At 42.9% G+C, this 17500-nt stretch overlaps 1 long non-coding RNA gene across 1 annotated transcript in view; it reads right to left on the reverse strand.

The window, feature by feature from the left end:
- Window positions 1–15480: 15480 nt before the first annotated feature.
- The window catches only part of LOC140548893 (uncharacterized), a 6140-nt gene continuing 4120 nt past the window's right edge, over window positions 15481–17500 (reverse strand). The window contains exon 3 of the long non-coding RNA XR_011978945.1: window positions 15481–17139. This is a non-coding gene — a long non-coding RNA (uncharacterized lncRNA). The remainder of the gene's footprint in view (window positions 17140–17500) is intronic.

Below are 17500 nucleotides of genomic sequence, written 5' to 3' on the forward strand. Positions count from 1 at the left end.
AATGGACCTTCCATTCATCATGTAAGCATGCCAGCGTTCAAACTGCTGAACACACAGGACGTACACTCAAATACTGTACAGTGGGAAAACACAGCTGCATAGTTCTCTCTCTCTCCACACACACACACACACACACACACACAACAGAGCATCTCCATAGTGTCTCCATGGCGCTGTGTGTTAATCAGATGGCCTACACCAAACACAACCTGCTGCCTGCTGCAGGTAGTCCGGCGCAGACTGGGGGGGATTAATACATATCCTGATGAGAAGGGAATATTCAACACACACACACACACACACACACACACACACACACACACACACACATCACACACACACACACACACACACACACACAGAGTTTAACCTTTTGTGACCTCTGAGCTGTTTAGTAACACAGTTACAGGCTTCAGATGCTGTTCAGTTGTTCAGTCTGATCAGACCTGCTGATCTGCTGTGTGTGAGCAGATAAACACAGAGTTTCACTGGATTATAAAATATAGAGCGAGAAGAACTCCTGCAATCCTGAGCAGAAGACAACTACACCTAACCACACACACACACACACACACACACACACAGCGCAGAGGTACAGAAAGTTTTGATAGGTGGTCACTTTCACACATGGAAGATTCCGGAAAGGGGCTTGTTGTGGACGTCACGGCCTGTCACACATTTCTGGCCTGTCACTAGTCCTTAAAAGTGTGTGAGGTGGGATGTGGGGGTTTCTCTGTGTGTGAGTATGTGTGTTCGTTTTTAGCTCAAAAATGTTCCCACTCTGTGGTTAAAACAGTTTCAATCTAACACACTGACACACACTCCTGCCTTTTTAAAGTGCTCTTTTTATATAAAAGCTCAATGTTTCAGGTTTTAAAACTGAAAGAACCAAATCCACTTCCTCTCGGTTCCTGAGATTAGAGCGAGCATTAGAACTACATACATACACACATACACACATTAGCATTAGACACAATGTACATAATACACACAAATCAGAGACCACCCTCGAATTATTTACATACAGATACTTACATATATATATATATATATAATACATATGGTGAATGTTATTTTATACACACACACACACACACACACACACACACACAGACACACACACACATATATATATATATATATACATACATAGAGATACTTACATTATATTATACATTATATATTATTACATTAAGATACATACATGAGGTCTATTATATGTGTCACGTATAGACACTTACATATATATAATACATATGATGGTATATTGTAATTACATATATATACTTACATATGCAAAATATATAGGCTATTGTTCATATTATGTGAATGTAATGCATTGCAGGTATATTATATTTTATGTAGATACTTACATAAACATAATATATATATATGACATATATGTTATAATTGCATTATTAATAACAATAATTACAAAATAGAAGTATGTGTAAATTGAATATTGTGCTAAAGTATTAGATAACACTTAGGTAATTACAAATATAATTCATATATAACATATATCCTGAAGACGTATAAAAACAAAATCACTGTGTGTGTGTGTGTGTGTGTGTGTGTGTGTGTGTGTGTGTGCGTGCGTGTCTTGAAGACAGAGGACAGTAGCAGGGGACTGACAGTTGCCAGCAAGGGTGAAGCTAATCTTCTCCATCGGCTGTCAGCGCGGTGGATGTCAAGAAATACACACACACACACACACACACACACACACACACAAAGCTCTGCTCACTCCACTGGCAATGTCGGCTTGTCAGGCCACATATGTTCGTCTGCTGTGGAGGAGAGGCGAGGACACGGGCAGCCTCCGTCTTTTTCCTGTCTCTCCTTTCACTCGTCTCTCTCTCTCTCTCTCCACCCCCCCCCACCTCTCTTTCGCACTCTTTCTCACCCACCCCAACACTCAACCCCATCAGTTTCTCTCTCTCTCTCTCACTTTCCCTTTATCTCAGTGTCTCTCTGCTTTCTTTGCTTTCTTGAAAATCTATAATTTTGTATTTTGTCTTCTCTCTCCATTTCTCAGGGCTTTCATCTTTGTTACTGTGTGTGTGTGTGTGTGTGTGTGTGAAGGTTTTGGGAGATCGATATTCCTTTCTTTGCCTTTTTCCAGCAGCTGAGCGCCTCATCTGAGAGCTTTAGCTTCCTGCCCTGCAGATATTCATACTGACCGTCTTCATAACAAACTCCTTTCACAAAGCACAAAACACTGGCTGCTGTTAACACACTCAGGATCGGCCGGAATAACGGCCGGAATTTTGGAATTCTGAGGCTATATCATACGACCTTCCGGAAAAATCTAGATTTGATTGCATTTAGTGACAACAGCAGCATTAGTGAGGTCAGGATGTTGGAGGATGATCACCACCTCATCTTATCCCTTCCAAAAGTACTGGATGGAGCTCCATCACCATCATTCCAGAGAGCACAGTTCTTCCACTGCTCCACAGCTCCTCAATGCTGGGGGGCTTTACACCCCTCTACTAGCCCACGCCTGGCATTATTAGGCAGCATGGAGCCAATAGGTTCATCAATGTTGATCTGCTTCAGAGAGTCCTATTCTATTGGCTGTACTTCTCTATAGGGACTAGACAAGCAATGGGTGCTTGAACTTTATTTGAACACATATTGTGACTAGGGTGTAGTCATAGGCTAGGGGTTTCCAATAAAGTGGCCAGTCCTTTATGTTATCATTCCACTTTCTTTGATGTGAATCCAGTGAGTGGCTCCATGCTATCACACCACCTCTGTGTTGTCAGTTCAGTGAATACATATCCATACAAACATAAACATCCTATCAAGTCAAAAGCCTTCTTTCATGACTCTCTCTGATTGGAGGAGGCCTGGTCTGCGCTCCATGCTGAGCGAGGGATGTCCAGAGTTGATGGGACTCAAACAGCTTCAGCATATCTGCAGCAGCTCACTGTAATGATGGTCAAAAGTGGTGGAATTCCTCGGCCCCGTCTCACTCGCTGTATGTATGGATATTGGCCCACAGTGAGAATTCTCCATTTGTGCTCTCCCGGACCCTCACTTCTCTCCCCGCTTGATATTCTCTTCTCTTTTCCGCTCCGATTGCCCGGGCTCGGGCTTTATCTCCCTCCGTGCAGTTTGGAAACAATAAAAGAAAAGCGATGTGTCTTGTTCAGGCACTAAATAGCTGTCTCGTTTGGCCCCCCGAGGTGGCTGCACATCACTGGCTGCCCCATTCATCAGCTCAGGCACCGCCGCTGCCCCACCAAGCTCACACTCCACAAATAAAGATGATAAAATACTTCACCCTTCCCACAGAGCAAGAGAGAGAGGGAGCGCGAGAGAGCGAGAGAGGGAAGAAAAAGAGAAGGAGAGTGAAGAGAGTGAAAGATTGAGAGCGAGAGACATAGAGAGACAGAGAGAGAGGAAAAAGAGAGAGAGAGAGAGAGCGAGATACACTCAGGAGCGTTTGCTCACGGTGCACTCGCGGAGGCCTCTCTGCTCTGACTGATATGGCGGCTTGTTGGTAAGACAAACAGCATCTGAACTGAACTGAGACCATTTACACACACTAACTGTGAGAGATTAAAGTGTCAAACAGCGGCTGCTAAAGTCCAGCAAACACTCACTCCGATTGGCCGAATCTAGACCAAATACACCAGAGCTACAAAGGAATCAGGAAAATCATAATAATAATAATAATAATAATAAAGGAAATGCAATAAAAGGCATCTTAATGAATGAATTAATACACCAAACTGATTGATGCCCAAAACACTTTTTGAGAAGTTTCGACCTAAAGTGTGTCTTTTTTTTAGCTTTTCTTGGTGGAGGGATACATGCCAGGCATTGTGCGACTAAATACTCATTTACATTAATGGCATTTAGCTGACACTCTTATCCAGAGCGACTTCCATGGCTACTCGTATTACAGAGGTGGGCCAATGGAGTGCTAGGAGTCTTGCCCAAGGACTCCTATTGGTGTAGCGCAGCACAGTCACCCAGGCTGGGAATCGAACCCCAGTCTCCAACATGGTGTGGGAGCTCACTGGCAGGTAGTGGTGTTATCTGTTGCGCCACACCAACCAAATACTCCCTTCAGACATCTTATTTAGGTGGTCTAATGTGCTGACACTATGGTCTGGGGGTCACGCGTACGAATCCCGGGCCATGCCGCTTTGCCATCAGTGCCCAGAGTCCAAGAGAGCACAATTGGCCGTGCTCTCTCCAGGTGGGTAGATGGCGCTGTTAGCGTCTGTTAGCTGGTGCGGTGGAGCTGCGTCGGCCGCCCAGCATTTAAAAGAGGTGGTGGCTGGCTTCACCTGTATTGGAGGAGATGTGTGTTAACCCCTTACCCTCCTAGTGTCGGGGGCACTGCTAGTGCTAGGGGGGGCAATGGACGGGTGGGTTAATTGGCAGAATCAAAAAAGGAAAAATTCGACAAACAATTTAACTTCATTACTTTACCTTGAAAGGGGATATGTAAATGAGCTTTGTTCTGATTGGCTGATCTGTATCATGCCTTGTTTAGGTGGATATATGTTAATGAGTTGCGTTTTTGTGACATCACACAAAGGCTGTTTTTGCAGCTTAGTTTCAAAATATTTAATTATATGAGCCACAACTGATCATTATTATGAATAACTTAAATGTATTAATAGCTTCAGTGATTTGATTTGATAAAATTATTATTAATTATTATTTTTGTAATATTCTGTAACTAGAACTTTGCTGCCATATCAAAACCTATGCAGTAAAATGACAAATGCCTTGTTTGTCCACAGTGAAGTTACTGTCTTACTGATACGGACACACGTGTTGTTGTGACAGTGAGGAGCTTTTGTGGGCATCCAAATGCCTGAGTGTATTTACACAGACCCCTGCTTTAGGGTCTCCTCACCCAGACAAAGGGAGGATAGACCTGGGGCTGGTTTCTGCTTGGCCACACTGCCCTGTCCAGCCTTATCTGCAGGCCTGCTGTGACCCCCTCTGCCTGAGTCTAATACTGTGTGGCAGAGGGGGTCCTTAGACAGATGCTTGCTGCCACTGGCATCCTGCTAGATAGCAGAATGCCAGTATGTGCATGTGTGTGTGTGTGTGTGTGTGTGTGTGTGTGAATGAGTGGTGTTAAGGTTGCTAACTTAATCTGACAACAATCTGAGACATTTTGGGGGGTTCTCAGTATTGTGTTTACCCCATCTAAAGCTGCTAATCATATAAAAACTACTAAACATCATTTTAACAAGGGCAGTGAATACAGATGACCCAGAAAGCACCAGGAAACTGCAGTGAATTTAATATATAAGCTAGGAAATGTGGACCCACATATAGACTCAACAGTGGGCAGTTTTCTTATTAATAACACAGACCTGTAGTAAATAATATTATTCATATTAGTCTGTTTGGCCTTTTTTAAAATAAAATGCTGCTGCTGCTGCTGCTGATTATTATTATTATTATTATTATTATTTGGTTTATTTGTTAAAAAAACCCAACCACTTTTATTAACTATAAAACGTTACAGTAGGAGCTGTAAAATATACCCAACCACATTGATCAATTGTAAACTTTTACAATATGTATGTAAAAAATAGCTAAATATTTTGGTATGTGTTGTAAAATATACCCAACCTATTTTATTAAATGTCAAATTTTACAGTAGGAGTAAAACATACCCAGCTGCTTTGATAAGGGTTGTAAAATTTATTAAACACTTTGACAAATTGTAAAGTTCTACAATAAGGGTTGTAAAATGTACCCAACTACAAAATGTTACAGTATGAGCTGTAAAATATACCCAACCGCTTTGATACATTGTAAAGTTTTACAATACGAATGTAAAACATAGCTAAATATTTTGGTATGGGTTGTAAAATATATTAAACACAAATTGTAAAGTTCTACAATAAGGGTTGTAAAATGTACCCATTCACTTTGATAAGGGTTGTAAAATACATCAAGCACTTGAGTAAACTGTAAAAAGTAACATTAAGGGTTGTAAAATTTACCCAAATGTTACAGTAGGAGCTGTAAAATATACCCAATCGCTTTGATAGATTGTAAAATGTAACAATAAATATGTAAATATGTATTTAAATACTTTGGTACGGGTTGTAAAATATACCCAACCTATTTTATTAAATGTTAAAGTTTACAGTAGAAATAAAACATACCCAGCTGCTTTGATATGGGCTGTAAAATATATTAAACACTTTGACACAATAAGGGTTGTAAAATGTACTCATCCACTTTGATAAGGGTTGTAATGCATCAAGCACTTTAGTAAACTGTAAAAACTTACATTAAGGGTTGTGAAATTTACCCAAATGTTACAGTAGGAGCTGTAAAATATACCCAACCAATTGTAAAGTTTTACAATACGAATGTAAAACATAGCTAAATATTTTGATATGGGTTGTAAAATAGACTCAAATTATACTTTGTACTTTTTGAAGTACATCATTAATCACAGTAAGATTCGTGTGGGCGGCGTCTCTCTGTCTCAACACACCAACAGGGGCAGTCATGTTAGAATAAGCTGATAAATTCCCGAGCACTAATCAGCAGGTAGTTAGCGAGTGGTGTACTATCATCTGATAAACCCGAGTATGAGCTTCCTTATAATCATCTCCTCCCAGTAGTTTGAGCTTTGAGAGGAAAAAACTCCTGCAGATGCATCAGCCATGAGGCGAGAGTTCAAAAGAGCAGCGCCCACCACTTTCATTTCACTGTGGGCACTAATGGATCGCTGTCTCTGTGTCTGAGTAAATCCCACCAAATGTCCCCTTTTACCTAAAACAGGGCCGTTACGGCTCAAAGCGCTGGTAAATCGAGTTTCAGGAGTCAAAGCCAGGCCTTGAACGGTGTGTGAATGTGTGTGTGTGTGTATTAATAAATGAAATGTGAGAGGTTCAGTAGGCCAGGGTGCTGCAGATAGTCATTATGAATCCTGTCACGCGGCCTGTGCTTACGTAGCGCCACCGTGGGCCGAGTGGGGGAATTTTAATATCCCCCCTACGCCCCACCGCCATTCTACTGCATTAAAGATGCACCGCAGGTTGATGGATGGGGCGAGGGAGATGCCATGATAGGCCGATATGCATCTGGAGAGCCAGAGACTTATACACACACATATGCACACACACACACTTACTCACACCAAAACAAAGCCATGTGCACACACACACACACACACACTTACTCACACCAAAACAAAGCCATGCACACACACACGCAGATACAGGAAAAGGAGATTGGGCAGATAAAATGATCCCAGTGTGTGTGTGTGTGTGTGTATGTGTGTGTGTGTGCAGGACAGGCTCGGTAATGACCCTGGACATGTCGTACAGCGATGCATATTTCTCCTCCCAGCTGCCACTTTAACGAGGAGCTAAAATGGCCTCGGCTGAATAATTAATACCCCAGCCCATTAACGAGGCATTAGAATGCAGACCACCTCTTATCGATCTCCTCTCCGCCCCGCATCTCCGATTTTTTCAGCTTTAACTCCGGAGCCAGTTCTTAGAGTGTGTGTGTGTGTGTGTCGAAGTGTGTGTCGGAGTGTTACGGGCTGACGTGAAGCATGGATGTTCTGGTTGAAATGTCAGTCGTGTAATTATGTCTGCTGAGGCAGAGAGGGGGTCTCAGAGATGCTGGCTGTGTTATAAAGTGGACCACCAAAATGTTTGGGAGGGGGGCTGTTTTGATCACATAATGGACTGCTTTCATTAACCATTACCATAGCTACCCGGACACCATACATAAACGGCTGGACCACTGGGTCAGAACGTCTCCTAAACACCAGGCAGGTCTTGTGGGGTGGTCTCTCCCGGTATGCAGTGGTCAGCACCTACCAAAAGTGCTCCAAGGATGGGCAACAGGTGAACCGGCGGCAGGGCCGTGGGCACCTAAGGCTTCACTGATGCACCATAGAGGTCCCAGCTCCCAGCCGGGCCAGGTGAAAGTACAGCCTCCCAAACATGGTGAAGGAACACTGTGTGGACAAAAGTATTGGGACACCTGCTCATTCATTGTTTCTTCTGAAATCAAGGGTATTAAAAAGAGTTGGAGTACGTGTCTCTACTGTCCGGGGATGATGGCTTTCTCCTAGAGTGTACAGGAGCATTGCTGTGAGGATTTCTGCTGCTCCACAGCTCAATGATGGGGGGGGGCTTATCCATCTCTAGCTCACACCGGGCTTTAGGCATGGTGTCAATAGGTTCATCTGATTTATCAGCTCCAGAGAGTCCTATTCTATTGGTAGTACTTCTCTACAGGGACTAGACAAGCTGTGTGTGTGTATTTCCCATCTGTATCAGCAATGGAAGCAATTTTAAGTAGCTGAACGCATTCATTAGAAGGGGTGTCCACAAACTTTTGGACCGTGCATAATAGTATTCAAATAGGCTATGTTCGATGGTGATGGTAAATATTGTCTGCACTCTTACTAGTTAGTATCGGGATGTGTCTCACAAACACAATCTTCTGGCTCTTCCCGCTCCAACAGCTCCACACAATCAATCCCCATCTAGATGGATGAGAACCAGGGTTGAAATCAATGTACAGGTATTGATACACTCTGCCATGGGCTGAGGCATCAACCTGAGCTCATGTACTCCACTTCCAGCCCAGAGGAGCCTCAAATGCTGAGTAAGGGAGCAGGGAGTGTGTGTGTGTGTGTGTGTGTGTGTGAGAGAGAGAGAGAGAGAGAGAGAGAGAGAGAGAGAGAGAGAGAGAGAGAGATGAGGGAGATAAATATTACCAGCACAACTTGTTGAGAGGTGCAAACGGGTCGATAATCAATACGCCTTATTACAGCACAGGGAGGGCATCTGCTGACCGCTACACTTCCCTGAACATTTCTTCTTATTCTTATTTAACCATTATTTAACCAGGAAAACCTGGTTTCACAGAACTGCTACAGCCTTCCGTCACTGTTGGAGTAAAACTACTTCACAGAAGAAGTAAAAACGTTTCAATGTAAGCTAATGGACCAATTCTATTAATATAGATATCATTTTATTTTGGACCATTTTTATCATTTTTAATGAATACATTTTTATATGATGTACAGGCCCCATAAAAATGGAAATACAAAATGTTGTTCTATTTTTTTATAGAAGTCGGTCATACATTTCTTTCCATTGTTCTCTAAAGATGTGCCATAAAAGTATCTGTTTTTTGAGGTCGTTTCATCACCACCCTAAAGTGAGAGCTAGCCAGGCTAAAGCACAGCTTCCAAACATGGTGGAGGCAGTTTCATCAGCAACTCACTATGAGAGCTAGCCAGGCTAAAGCACAGCTTCCAAACATGGTGGAGGCAGTTTCATCAGCAACTCACTATGAGAGCTAGCCAGGCTAAAGTACAGCTTCCAAACATGGTGGAGGTAGTTTCATCAGCAACTCACTATGAGAGCTAGCCAGGCTAAAGCACAGCTTCCAAACATGGTGGAGGCAGTTTCATCAGCAACTCACTATGAGAGCTAGCCAGGCTAAAGCACAGCTTCCAAACATGGTGGAGGTAGTTTCATCAACAACAGCTCACAGTGAGAGCTAGCTAGCCTAAAGAACTGCTTCTAAACATGGTGGAGGTAGTTTCATCGGCAACTCACAGTGAGAGCTAGCCTGGCTAAAGCACAGCTTCCAAACATGGCGAAGGTAGTTTCATCAACAATTTACAGTGAGAGCTAGCCAGGCTAAAGTACAGCCTTCAAACATGGTGAAGGTAGTTTCATCAGCAACTCACTGTGAGAGTTAGCCAGGCTAAAGTTAATTAGAGTGAATGCAGTAGGAAATCATATGTTTTTGGAGCTGCTACTCCTACATGTCCGTCCTGATCTGGATTTTTTTTTATTTTTTTTTTATACAGTGCAATAATATTTCTACAGCAAGTGTCGGAACAAAACAATGTGGTCAAAATACCCCCATAGGAATGCACTGAAACGTGTCCATAAACTTTTAATCTCAAAGTTCTATCTTCTAAAGTCACATTTGCTGAGCTATAGCCTTCAAATGTGGCAATATCATTGAGCAAATAATGTCATTTTATGATGCATGCTTTCTGAAGTGTTCTGACAATTATATAAATATGATAATATATAAATATTTCAAATTATTATTATTTCCCCCCATTTCCTAATAAATTTTTGGCAACCTATACCCATACCTTAGCAACACCTTAGCAACACATTTAAAACCAACACCTATACCATGGCAACACCTTAGCACCCACCTAGCAACACCTTAGCAACCGACACATTGCACAGCAACACTACTGAGCTGCAATCACACTTGCATTTTCCTCGGGAAAATCACAAGTGAATTTCCCACAATCTGGGAATGTTGATTGTGTTTTGCATCAATTTATCAGACTTTGTAACAGCTGTTGCAAAGAGCCCATCAGTGTGTGACAATCAACCCCATCTGTGTGGAGCGTTGTCAGTGGCTGTGTCACATTTAAAGTTACAGAGCCCTTCAGAACAACCCAGTCTACTATGGAGACAGCACCTGAGCTCAGCTTTACACCCCTGTTAGCAATGGGTTGGCCCCTGTCCTTAACACAGTAATTAAGAGGGGTGTCCACATACTTGTGGGCATATTGTGGATATAACATCATTTGTAATTGCCATGAAATAACATCTGGGAAGGCCTTACACTACATTTGCTGTGAGGATTTGATTGCATTGACTGCAAGACATTTAGTCAGGACAGGTACTGATGATGGAAGACTGAAGGTACTGGATGGAGCTCTATCGCTCCACTGCTCCACAGCCCAGTGCTGGAGGCTTTATACCCAGTTGCCATTGAATATGGTGACCCCAGGCTCATGTACGGCCCCTCCAGAGTATCATATTCTTTTGGCAAAGCTTTTCTATGGTGATTATACAGGCTGTGCGTGAGTGTACACCGTTGGACACCAGTGTCAGCACTGGGTGCACCTTAAAGTAGCTGAATACACTAATCAGAGGGGCTGTCTGGATCCCTCCAGAGCTATAGTGTAGCATATGAAGTATGCAGTGTGTGTGATACACTTGAGTGTATATGGTGCAGATGGACTGCCCTCTCCGGATTGACGGCCAGGTGTTTTATAGTATTTGTGGCTGTGATCATCCATCAGGGCGATCGATCACACTCCAAGCAGCTTTTATTAATGGCGCTGTCAGCCGGCCAGCTCTAGGGTGCCGGAGCTCGTCCAGGATGATAGATCATTAGCCAGTCTGCCTGCTATTTATTCTCCCATGACCTTGTCTCTGCCTATTGTCGAGCACACCAAGTTATGAGTGCTGGGACATGATAATTTAATATTGATCATCGCAGCAGCGAAAAGTTTAGCGTAAGAGCCTCAGCCCATCAATAACAACAGCGCAGCAACCACGGCAACGGGGATGAAAGGTGAAAGGAAAATATGTAAATGAGTATGTGAGAGAAATAATAATCAAATTCTTATAAATAAAAGCTGGCAAGTCAAATATATACACCATTTCAGACGAGATTTGCCCCCAGACTTTGATAAAAGCAATTAAAAGGTGTCATTGGAAAAATAAATAAACTAAAATAAAATAAAATAAAAAAAATAATAAAAAAATAGTTTAATTTATATTTAACTTGTTTACTTTTATTTGTCAAATAAATAAATATTATATATTATATATATATATATGTTCCATTTATTTATATGTATATAGAAATTATTTTATATATGCTCCATTAACACGCTTTCAGCAGTGCAGCGCTTAAGCTAAAGCTACACCTCCTTTCACAGTAACAACACTAGACCTGCTGTGAATTACACTGCTCTGGCATTTGGCTGGTTGGCTATGTGTTCATCTGCAGACAAGAGTAGGCTTCACCTCCTGCCTCTAAGTTAAGCTGGATACGAGAGTCTCGATGTTGCAAGACCAGGGCCGACGATGGGGGGCCTACGCCAAAGACTGTATCTATCACCAAAGAGTTTTAACTTGCTAACATTGTTCCCATCTCATTATTATTCAAATTCATGCTCTACTGCACTCATGTCTCCAGAGTCCTCTGGTACAAATATAAATATATAAAGCCATGGTCACCATGAGCAACCCCTAAACAACAAGGCTTGTGAGAGTCTTGTCCTGACAGTGGTCCGAGGAGGGACAAACCACAAACTAAATGACAGAGTTTTGTGTAACTAAGGTTCACGAATGCAAAAGGGAATAAAGATGAATATGATACTTTTTAAAATAATAGTAAAGATATTTAAACTATAAAATAATTCATATTAAATGAATTAAGTCTTTGGCCTTTTACAAGAAATGGCTGTTTAGTCCCAATTCTCCAACATCCAACACAAGGAACGAACTGGCTGACATTTATTAAATATGACAGATACAGGCTAAAGCACAGCCTCCAAACATGGTGGAGGTAGTTTCATCAGCAACTCACAGTTAGAGCTAGCCAGGCTAAAGTACAGCCTCCAAACATGGTGGAGGTAGTTTCATCAGCAACTCACAGTGAGAGCTAGCCAGGCTAAAGTATAGCCTCCAAACATGGTGGAGGTAGTTTCATCAGCAACTCACAGTGAGAGCTAGCCTGGCTAAAGTACAGCATCCAAACATGGTGGAGGTAGTTTCATCAGCAACTCACAGTTAGAGCAAGCCAAGCTAAAGTTAATTAGAGTAAATACAGTAGGCAATTACATGTTTTGGAGCTGCTACTCCTCCTACAATAGTTACAATAAAATAGTTCATATTAAATTAATTAAGTCTTTGGCTTTTCACAAGAAATGGCTATTTAGTCCCCATCCTCCAACATCAGAAAGGAACTAACTGGCTGACATTTATAAAATATGACAGATATTCCAGTATTTTCCTACTAACCTATAACCTACTATTCCTATCAACCAGGGCCAAATGTGTGTGGATGCTGGTTCTCAGGCCTTTTCTTGCAGTCCTGTCCTCATGTCTCATTTTCTACTACAGACCACTCACTGAATCACTTTCATCTGACCCAGAGAGAGAGAGAGAGACCTTGGAGAGGAAATGCCAGTCACTCACCCAACACACTGCTGAATTAACCAGCTCTCAGCAGCGCAGTGCTAAAGCTAAAGCTGCACTTCCTTTCCCAGTATCAACACTGGGGTTATTAGACCTGCTGTGAATTACACTGCTCTGGCATGTGGCTGGTTGGCTGTGTGTTGTGTGTGTGATACTGGCAGTGGGAGAAGTCCGAAGCAGTGTGTTTGCCCTTCTCCCCGCTGGTCCCTGGTGGCCCTGCAGGGCCCTGGGGTCCAATAAGCGTCCATCTGCAGACAGCCCTCTACACACGCTTCACTGAGCAAGCAGCCAAGGCAGAGTGTGTGTGTGTTTATGCCAGGAGTGTCTGACTGAAGCTGCACACACTTCATCATCTCAGAGCCTTGGGGAGTAAACCCCAAAACATACACACACACACACACACTGGTTTTTATACAGTGTTAGGACATGCGGTTATACACGTGTACTTTATGCATACAATAGAACAATGTCCCAAATGTTAATATTATATAAGATGGTCCATATCTATCTATCTATCTACCTATGTATATATATATGGGCCTATAGACACACACGCGCACACACGCACACACAGATATATAAATATCCTTTATATATATTATGAATAACAGTAGCAGCTATATGCAGTGCATCATGTTATGGACAATTAACCCACTGGAGAAGTTGGGTGGAAAGGTTTGAGGGAGGCGTCCAACTCCCTCTCCAAGACCTCTGGGACGTCCTGCTCGAGACTGGGCATCTGTGAGGGAACAATAGGTGCTAGCAGGTACCTCTCTTAACTTTTGATGAGGAGTGTTCTTCACGGTCAGCGTCAATTCTCAAAACTCTACACTACACACTTCACTCAACAAACCCCCCCCCCCCCACCATGTCGGACAAGCACCACTTCTTTCCTCCCCACACATCAGCCTTCTGCAGCCTGGGCCGAGTAAATCGATACCACTGCTCTCTTAATCAGCTCTCCAGTGACCGTGGCCAGGTCCCTCTCTCTCTCTCTGTCTCCTGCATGACTACTTCTGTCTACTCACTGTATTTCAGTCACTCTGCTGTTCTGAGGCAGGGCTGTCTGTCTTTCAGACACACACTAGAATGGACCCTGTGAGAGGCTCCTGGCCCATGGCCCGTTACTGCTCCCTTACATCCAGAACTAGTACTCTCTCTGTTTGTGGTGAGAGAAGGAAAAGAGAAGGATAAGAGAAAAGAGAAGATAGAGACGTGATGAGAAGAGAGAAGTGAACAGACGAGAAGAGAAGAGGGGATGAAAGAGAAGGAGGAGAAATGAAGAGAGGAGAAGTAGAAGAGGAGGAGAAGAGCTGAGTAGAGGAGAGATGAGGAGGAGAAGAAGAGGAGAAAAGAAGGAGAAGAGCTGAGAGTAGAGGAGGCGAGGAGGAGGCAAAGAGGATGAGAGGAGGAGGAGAAGAAGAGGAGAAAAGGAGGAAAAAAGAAGAGCTGAGAGTAGAGGAGAAAAGAAAAGGAGAAAAAGAGAGAAGGAGGTGAAGAGAAAAAGACTAACAGGAGAAGAAGAGGAGAAAAGGAGGAAAAAAGAAGAGAGGAGAAGAAGAAGGTGAAGAAGAAGAGGAGAAGAGCTGAGAGTAGAGGAGAAGAGGAGGAAAAGAGGAGGAGGAGAGGAGAAGGAGAAGAAGAGGAGACAAAGAGCAGAAAAAGAGAAGAAGAAGAAGGTTAAGAAGAAGAGAAGAGCTGAGAGTAGAGGAGAAAAGGAGGAGAAAAAGAGAAGGAGAGGAGAAGAAACGTGGAGAGGAGAAGGAGAGGAGACGAAGAGGGGAGGAGATAAAGAGAAGAGACGAAGAGGAGCTGAGAGTAGAGGAGAAGTGAGGAGAAAAGAAGAAGAGGAGGAGGAGGAAAAGAGGAGGAAGAGAGGAGAAGAGAATAGAAGTAGAGAAGGCAGAAAAGAAGAGGAGGAGGAGGAGGAGAAGTGAATGAACTATGTACTTGAATGTATGAATAAATGACTGGATTCATTGATTATTATCATTATTCTGTGCAGATCCTGCTGCAGGTAAGGGTGTGCAGTGCAGTCTGAGTAGAATAAACAGTTCTGCTCCACCTCCTCGGGCTGGAGCTCGCCCCTCACACCCAACCGCTGTGGTGAGGTGGAGCTTTCCTCTGATGAGTGTGAAGCCTGGTTAAATATCTTTTCACACTGCTGCTCACACACCACCTGCGCCACGGCGCTTAACGAGCCACCTGACCATCAGGTCAGCTGAGCAGCTGCTGTGTCACACACTGGTCAGACTGGCTGTTTGTTCTTTTCAGCTTTAAAGGTGCACTAATGGGAACGCTGGAACGAGGACGTGATTAACACTAATGTGTGTAAATAGGGTGTGAATCCTGGACCACACAGTGATAGTGATGATGATGATGATGATGAAGATAAATCAGCAAAATTATGTTTTTGTACAAAACTGTGCACATTTTAGAAAGTATAAACATATTCACAATAAAGACACTACAAAGGTTTATTTGATCAACACCATAAAAGATTTGCTCCCATAAAACATTTTTATAAATGCACAAAAAGTGCACAAAATAACACTATGTTGACAAAAGTATTTGGACACACCTCTTAATCATTGAATTCAGGTGTCTGATTCAGTCCCATTACCACAGGTGTGTAAAATCAAGCCTCTGGTCCTGCAGTCGGCCTTTTTTCCCACACATCAGTGAAAGAACGGGAGGTTCTAAAGAGCTCACTGAGCTCCAGCGTGGTTCTGTATGTAATAGGAGACGCCGCTGCACCAACAACAAGTCAGCTGGTGAAATCTCCTCCCTCCTAGATCTTCCTCCATCAGCTGTGAGTGGTGTTATTATTGAACAGTGGAAGAGTTTAGGAGGAACAGCTCACAGAGAGCAGCTCAGCCACCGAGTGTCTGTCAGACCACGTAAAGTTACAGAGCGGGGTCAGGGCCGAGTGCTGACCTCAGAGAAGAGTGCAGAAAAGCCTCCAACTGACTCAATAACTGCAGCAGAGCTCCAGACCTGCTGCTGCTGGTAGATCTTAGAGCAAAGGAGGACCTGCTCCATATTAAGAATGGGATGTTATAAAAGCTCCTACTGGTGGAATGTGTAGGTGTCCCAATACTTTTGGCTAGTGTATCCTTCATTTTTGTCATTTTCTACTTTTCTCCAGAATGTGAACCTGGGAGTTATTCATATTGTATCAGAATTTCCCAATTAATGGACCAATAGAAGTGCGCTAAAATGCATTAAATTAATTGTATAATCTTTTTTTATTACATCGACTTTTATTGAAAGTGAGGACGGTTTTTGCTTTCTTCTGTAAAGCTGTATTTTCAGAGATGTTCTGGATGAAATAAAGGTTTTTTGACAATTTGAAGGTTCAATTTGAAGGAAATCGCCCTTTGTAGAACCTCAATGTCTTCTAAATGTCTTCTAACGGATTTTAACATCATCAATGCCGCTTAATCCCCACCCTCAGATCAATGCATTTGTACACCCTGCAATCAGTCCGCATTCAACTGAAGCAGAATTAGAATTTTTAAGCCTCCAATCATCTGATAAATCAGGAAAAGCACTGACATCAGCACACAGGGATTTCAACAACACTGAGAATGACTGAACTAAAGGCTGTATTTACCGGATTTATCGTCACATGTTAGCAGAGCAGTGGCGGAACTCTCCCATGGTTAAATTATTAATAACAATAATAATTAATCCTTTAATCGATTGATATTTTGCTTTAACTGTTCATTTATACCTCTGGAAATGATCCCATACGCTGGATATTACCCCAGCATCCCATCTGGATGGCTGACTTCTATTACATTAACACTGCAGCTCCACAGAAGCTCCACAGAAGCAAACCCTGAACTTCATCTGGTTGCTTTAAGGCTGTAAATTCCCTCTGATCGCCCTAGACCAGGGTGAACCTGGGGCTGTGAAAAGTCTGCTGGTCTTGGTCTTTAAGAGCTGATCCAGTGCGAGTTCCTCTACCTCCATCCCAGGCTCTGAACATTGCCCTCAGCAGAGAGCTCAGCTGGGGAACAACTGGCGGAGCAGGTCCTTCTTATTCACTTTCCCCATCTGATTCCTGGGAATGTCCTTAACCACGATCAGACCAGTGGGGATGGTGTACGGGGCCATGTGTTTTCTGAAAGGAGAGATCCATCACACACACACACACACACACACACACACACACACACACACACACACACACACACAAAGATAGCACTTAGTGGTTTACTAAACAACACTGGTATCTGAGCATAATCCTAATCACAGTGTGTCTCAGTGAACTTCATCTGGGGAGGTTCTGTAATTTAGGTCATTACTGACAAGATCTGGGATTTTAAACCAGTATGAATCTGCAGTGTAAGTCGTTTTCACCCTCTGACAGTACAAGTCTTGATTTTTTACTCCAGTAGGAATCTGCTGTCTCCTATTTAGAGTCGGACTAATCCCTGTGTAGTGAATTTACTCCAGTATGAATCTGCTGTGCGAGTCATTTC

This window comes from Salminus brasiliensis, unplaced genomic scaffold, assembly GCF_030463535.1.
Source record: "Salminus brasiliensis unplaced genomic scaffold, fSalBra1.hap2 scaffold_167, whole genome shotgun sequence".
In the NCBI taxonomy this organism is placed as follows: Eukaryota; Metazoa; Chordata; class Actinopteri; order Characiformes; family Bryconidae; genus Salminus; species Salminus brasiliensis.